The sequence below is a fragment of the Centroberyx affinis genome, unplaced genomic scaffold (genome assembly GCF_046629955.1).
Source record: "Centroberyx affinis isolate AG114_WGS23_722 - 3 ecotype Tasmania unplaced genomic scaffold, CSIRO-AGI_Caff_v1 ptg006376l_1, whole genome shotgun sequence".
NCBI lineage: Eukaryota > Metazoa > Chordata > Actinopteri > Beryciformes > Berycidae > Centroberyx > Centroberyx affinis.
Window position 1 is genome coordinate 52,501 of NW_027283237.1, and position 6,751 is coordinate 59,251.

The 6,751-nt window shown below is 43.5% G+C and overlaps 1 pseudogene; it reads left to right on the forward strand.

Annotated features, from left to right (window-relative positions):
- LOC139638465 (adenylate cyclase type 8-like) overlaps positions 1 to 6,530 on the forward strand; it is a 17,154-nt pseudogene extending 10,624 nt beyond the window's left edge.
- Positions 6,531 to 6,751: the final 221 nt, after the last annotated feature.

The window sequence follows — 6,751 nt, forward strand, 5'->3', positions numbered from 1 at the left end:
TTTCCTTGTCATAATAAACACTGATTTAAAAATAAATGTAATTTTTTTCTTATATTCTTGTATTTTTATATAAAGAAAATCGTATTACTATCGTATTATTTCCAGTAAAACATCACAGATTTTTCCACCCATCTGCCCCTATTCTATTCTATTCTATTCTAGTCTATTCTATTCAATTTTTTTTCCAGATTTTCTTCTATTATATTCTACTGTGTAATATTGTAGTTATGTTCATAGGGCGTTGCAGCAGGAGATGAACAAGGTATTCTACTCTACTCTAATATGAACTACTGTGTTCTACTGTGGTTACATGTGTTGGAAGCTGCAGCAGAGGGTGGATACTGCATTTTATTTTATTCTACTTTTCCCTTCTGTTTTTTCCTGTTCTATTCTGCCGTATTCTCGTCGTAGTTACGGTTCCCGCAGCAGGAGGTGGACATGGTGTTCTATTGTGTTCTACTGTGTTCTCCTGCAGGTTCGTGCGGCGGGAGCTGCAGCAGGAGGTGGACATGGTGTTCTATTGTGTTCTACTGTGTTCTCCTGCAGGTTCGTGCGGCGGGAGCTGCAGCAGGAGGTGGACATGGTGTTCTATTGTGTTCTACTGTGTTCTCCTGCAGGTTCGTGCGGCGGGAGCTGCAGCAGGAGGTGGACATGGTGTTCTATTGTGTTCTACTGTGTTCTCCTGCAGGTTCGTGCGGCGGGAGCTGCAGCAGGAGGTGGACATGGTGTTCTATTGTGTTCTACTGTGTTCTCCTGCAGGTTCGTGCGGCGGGAGCTGCAGCAGGAGGTGGACATGCGGATCGGGGTTCACTCCGGCTCGGTGCTCTGTGGAGTTCTGGGTCTGCAGAAGTGGCAGTTTGACGTGTGGAGCTGGGACGTCGACATCGCCAACAGCCTGGAGGCCGGGGGGCTGGCAGGGTGACACACACACACACACACACACACACACACACACACACACACACACACACACACACACACACACACACGTTAGGTTTCCATCCATTAAGTCAAATTTTAAGCAAACTTTTAAACTGTTTCAGATATACAACGCGCTCGGTGTTGCAAACTCTTTTCTGAGGAAAGAAGCTATCGGCTGCTGAAAAAGTCGCCAGAGGTTGCCAGATGATGTCATACGCTAATTTGCATATCAGTGTATATGCTGTGGGCTACACATGCTGTGTGGGAAGCGCTGTCATCATCAAACAAGGGATTAGGCCAAATCGAAGTCACTAGATTTGTTGCCAGTCGCTTTTGGAAAATGAAGTTGCGAGGGTGAAAAGTTGCTAAATTTGCTGACAAAGTCACCAAGCTGGCAACAGAGGGAGGAAGGAATAAATTGGCTTTCTGAAGTACAGCAGAACTACTTCATTTCGTTTTTGACTCTACTTCCAATATAAAATAGCCGAAGTATTATCAAACCCTTCAACTGACAGTTACTTTCTTAGCTGATAAATAAAATGGCCGGAATATTTCTTATCTTGACATGTCTTGACATCTATGACATGTTTACCTGTGATCTAGAAATGTCCGTAATGACAGCAGACACTTCACTGCCTCATTATTTATTCCACCAGTGTTTCCTTCATTATTTCTATATCAACCAATCCGTTGTCCTACTGAAGCGAGTCGTTTCCGTTCGGCTTCTCTAATTCAATCCGCTGTGTTCTCCTGTCAGGAGGATTCATATCTCCCGGGCGACTCTGGACTGTCTGGGCGGGGTCTTTGAGACGGAGGCGGGTCACGGCCAGGAGCGCAACGAGTTTCTGCGGAAACACAACATAGACACGTACCTGATCCGCCAGGCGCCCCGGGAGGAGGCGGAGCCACCGAGGGCGCGGCGACCGAGTTACGACGAGATGACGACCTGGAGCGCCGAGCTGCCGTTTGGAGACATCCTGGGAATGAGCTTTGTAAGATTAAAAACCCTGAGGGAAGAGAAGGAATTACAAATACTGTACAGGCACAAAAATGATTCAGGACACTAAGGACCCTAAAAAAAGGGCCTAAAAATGTAGTAAACACCCTAAAAACGTAGTAAACACCCTAAAAACGTAGTAAACACCCTAAAAATGGGGCGCCCCAGTTGCTCACTGAGTAGAGCGCGTACCATAAGGCTCAGTCCTTCCCGCAGCGACCCGGGTTTGAACCCTAAAAACTTTGTAAGGACCCCATGAACTTAGTAAAGACCCTATAAACTTATTGAGGACCCTAAAAATGTAGGGAAGACACTAGGAACTTAGTAAGGACCCTAAACACTTTGTAAAGGCCCCAAAAACGTAGTAAAGACCCTAAAAAATTAGTAAAGAACCTAGGAACTTAGTAAGGACCCTAGAAACTTAGTAAGGACCCTAGAAACTTAGTAAGGAACCTAAAAACTTAGTAAAGACCCGAGACACTTACTAAAGACCTTAAAAACGTAGTAAATACCCTAGAAATGTAATAAGGACCCTAAAAATGTAGTAAATACCCTAGAAATGTAATAAGGACCCTAGGAACTTAGTAAGGACCCTACAAACATAGTAAATACCCTAGAAATGTAATAAAGACCCTAGGAACTTAGTAAAGACCCTAAAACTTATTTAAGACCATAAAAACGTAGTAATGACCCTAGGAACTTAGTCAAGACCCTAGGAACTTAGAAAGGACCCTAAAAACGTATTTAAGACCCTAAAAACGCAGTAAAGACCCTAGAAACTTAGTAAGCACCCTAAAAACGTATTAAAGACCCTAAAAATGTATTAAAGACCCTAAAACCGTAGTAAATACCCTAGGAATTTAGTAAAGACCCTAAAAACTTAGTAAACACCCTAACAACTTAGTAAAGACCCTAAAAACTTAGTAAATACCCTAGGAACTTAGCAAAGACCCTAGAAACGTAATAAGGACCCTAAAAACGTAGTAAAGACCTTAGGAACTTAGTAAAGACCCTAGGAACTCAGTAAGGACCCTAAAAACACAGTAAAGACCTTAGAAACGTAGTAAGGACCATAAAAACCCAGTAAAGACCCTAGGAACATAGTAAAGACCCTAAAAACTTAGTAAAGACCCGAGAAACGTAGTAAATACCTTAGGAACTTAGTAAAGACCCTAGAAACTTAGTAAGGACCCTTAGAACATAGTAAATACACTAGGAACTTAGTAAGGACCCTAAAAACTTTGTAAGCACACTAAAAACATAGTAAAGGTGATTAAACCTTAGCAGGGGAACTAAAAACGAAAGACACTGAAAACCCTTAAAAGCATCAGACGTCTTTTTATGGACGTTGAATTCTAGAAAAGGATCCTAATAATAATCAGTAAATCATCTGAGTGACAGACGTGTCGTGGCACCTCGCTGACCTTTGACCTTCTGACCCGCAGATCCTCGCCACCTTCACCAACGGCTCTCTGACCCAGCTGCCCAATCAGGTGGCGGCTCAGCGCTCGGGGGCGCGGGAGGTCAACAGGAGGATCCGGCAGGCCATCGAGGTGCGGAGCAGGGAGCGCATGAGGAGGGAGCACATCACCGCCTTCACACAGGCCTTCAAGGACACACACATAGAGGGCAAGGTGCACACACACACACACACACACACACACACACACACACACACACACACATTCTAAATGTCGGTCAGGCATCTCAAGTGCGGTACAAGTGTGAAACTCTAAAACAATAAATCCACATTTTCTGTTTTTGTTTTTTTCTGTGTTCTAATAATTGATGTGAAATGTGTTTGGTGTAAATGATTCAATTAATAAAAGTTGCTCTGTCTGTCATTGTTTCCTGGCAACAAGATGTTCCAATGAGGTTCAGAAACATTGTTGGGGCAACACGCCGGAAAAGTTGCCAATCAAGATTTTGCTATGGGCTGAAAGCAACACAGTTTATGCAAGCCACTGCTGAAGTTGCTTGTCAGAGTTGCCCAAAAAGTTGCCCTGTTTATCACTGTTTCCTGGCAACAATATTTTTCTATGCGGTTCAAGCAACTATACCGAAGCAACTTCTTGAGCAATGTTGCCCAGAAATAGGGGTTGCCCAAAAATTTTACTGCTGCCTAAAGATAATAGAAAGGGAGAGAACGATCAGGATTCTAATGTTCTCCTGCTTCCTTCCGTCTTTCCTTCCCTCCCTCCTTCCTTGCCCCGTCCGTCCTTCCTTCCTTCCTTCCTTCCTTCCTTTCTTCCTTCCTTACTTCCTTCCTTCCTTCCTTTCAGATGTTTTCTGTTGAAGTGTCAGTATGCATCATGACTCCTGTGCCGGACAGAAGGTTTCTAGCTTGTCAGCATTTTTAAATGATAAAGATCATCAGCTGAACAGCTGAGAAAAGGTTTTGGGCGATTAACAACAAAGACATTTCATATGAATTATTAGAAGACAGAAAGAAATCGAGCGTGGGCGTGGCCTATTTGAAACAACAGTGGGTGCTGGCTAAGAGCCGAACATCATGTAAAGAAGTAGATTCAACTCTTTACTGCATGACATTTGGATCCATGATGGATCTTGAACAAATTTAATTTTAATTTTATTAATTTTAGCAGGTTTTCGGGTCGTCCGTCACATTCTCATGAACTCGATATCTCAGGAACGCCTGGAGGGAATTTCTTCAAATTTTGCACAAACGTCCACTTGGACTCAAGGATGAACTGATTAGAATTTGGTGGTCAAAGGTCAAAGGTCAAGGTCACTGTGACATCATAATGTTTTGCTTACCACTGTAGCTGAGAAAACGATCTTGGGTCATTCTACAGAAACGGTGGAAGTGCTGTCACTTACTTTTGCAGACACCAAAATCCTTTAAGTTGACCTGATAATCACATTAATTATATATGTTCAATAAATAAAGACGAGGCAGTTATTTCTAGTTTGAAATGTAAATAAATCATCTTTAAAGTGCTTTAATCTCATCTTATCTTATCATGGCATTCTTATCTTTCTGGAAAGTCTTGAGCCTGTCTCACCCTCTGTCTCACCCTCTGTCTCACCCTCTGTCTCACCCTCTGTCTCACCCTCTGTCTCACCCTCTGTCTCCTCTCAGTATTCCCAGATGAGAGACGAACTCTTTAAGTCCAGCATGGTCTGTTCCTTCATCATGTTGCTGCTGCTGATGGCTGTCCAGGCTCTGATCCCCTCACCAAGGTACCTGTCTGTCTGACTACCTGTCTGTCTGTCTGTCTCTGCCTGTCTGTCTGTCTGTCTGTCTCTCTGCCTGTCTGTCTGTCTGCCTGTCTGTCTCTCTGCCTGTCTGTCTCTCTGTCTGCCTGTCTGTCTGTCTGTCTGTCTGTCTGTCTGTCTGTCTCTCTGTCTGTCTGTCTGTCTGTCTGTCTGTCTGTCTGTCTGTCTGTCTGTCTGTCTCTCTGTCTGTCTGCCTGTCTCTCTGTCTCTCTCTCTGTCTGTCTGTCTGTCAAATCACCAAAACTCAAGCGTGTCTGTTGCCCAACTTGTTGCTCCTGTGTGCTCAGGTTGCCTCCCATGCTGGCTCAGTTTGTGGTGAGCGGGTGCGTTTACTTCCTGCTCCTGCTGCTGACGCTGGGGGAGGAGTTTAAGCGTTGCCCCGCCCCCCTGCAGGGCGTGTGCTGCTGGGTTCACGAGACCAAGAGCGTGCGCACGCTGCTGACCTTCACCGCCATCGCCGTCAACTTCACAGTTGCTTCTTCTGATATAGTGAGTCCCAGTGTACTGCTGTGTGTGTGTGTGTGTGTGTGTGTGTGTGTGTGTGTGTGGTGACACTGGGTCCAAAAAGTTGCCCTGTTTATCACTGTTTCTTGGTAACAAGATTTTCAGATGGGGTTGAGCAACAATGCTAATGCATTCAGACTGGCCTGAAAAGTTGCCTTTTCTGTCACTGTTGCCTTATAACAAGATGTGGTTAAGAAACATTGGTGGGGCAACACCCTGGAAAAGTTGCCAATCAGAGTTTTGCTGTGGACTCTAAGCAATATTTGTAATACAACCCACTGCTAAAGTTGCCTATCAGAGTTGCCTAAAAGGTTGCACTGATTATCACTGTTTCCTAGCAAGTTTTTTCTATGGGGTTAAATCAACAAGCAACTTCTTTTTTTTTTTTATACCTTATTGCAAGAATTTACATAAATTTACATTTGCTTACATATGATATTGTTCATACTTATAGCATCTTACAATATTTATATATTTTATAGTGAAAAGATAATAATAAATAAAAATAAATAAATAAATAAAATAAAATAAATTATAATGATAATAATAAAGTAAAAAAAAAAAAAAAAGAAAAGAATGAGAGAAGATACATAACAAGCAACTTCTTGGTCAATGCTCCAAAAATAGGAGTTGCCCAAAAAGTTTATTCCTGCCTAAAGAGAATAGAAAGCGAGAGAAAGATCGGGATTCTAATGTTCTCCTCTCCTCCGTCCCTTCCTCCCTTCCTTCCTTCCCTCCCTCCTTCCTTCCTTCCTTCCCTCCTTCCTTCCTCTCTCCTCTCCTCTAGTTGTGGTGTGACTCAGTAGAAACAGAGGAGCGACACATCAACACTTCCTCCTGGCCGGTCAACATCTGCACACACCCCGAGGTGAACACACACACACACACACACACACACACACCCCGAGGTGAACACACACACACACACACACACACACAGACACACACACACACACACACTCACACACACTCACACTCACACACACACACACACACTCACACAGCAAAATATCACTTTCTTGTGGATGATTGTAACTAACTACCAGTGTGTGTGTGTGTGTGTGTGTGTGTGTGTGTGTGTGTGTGTGC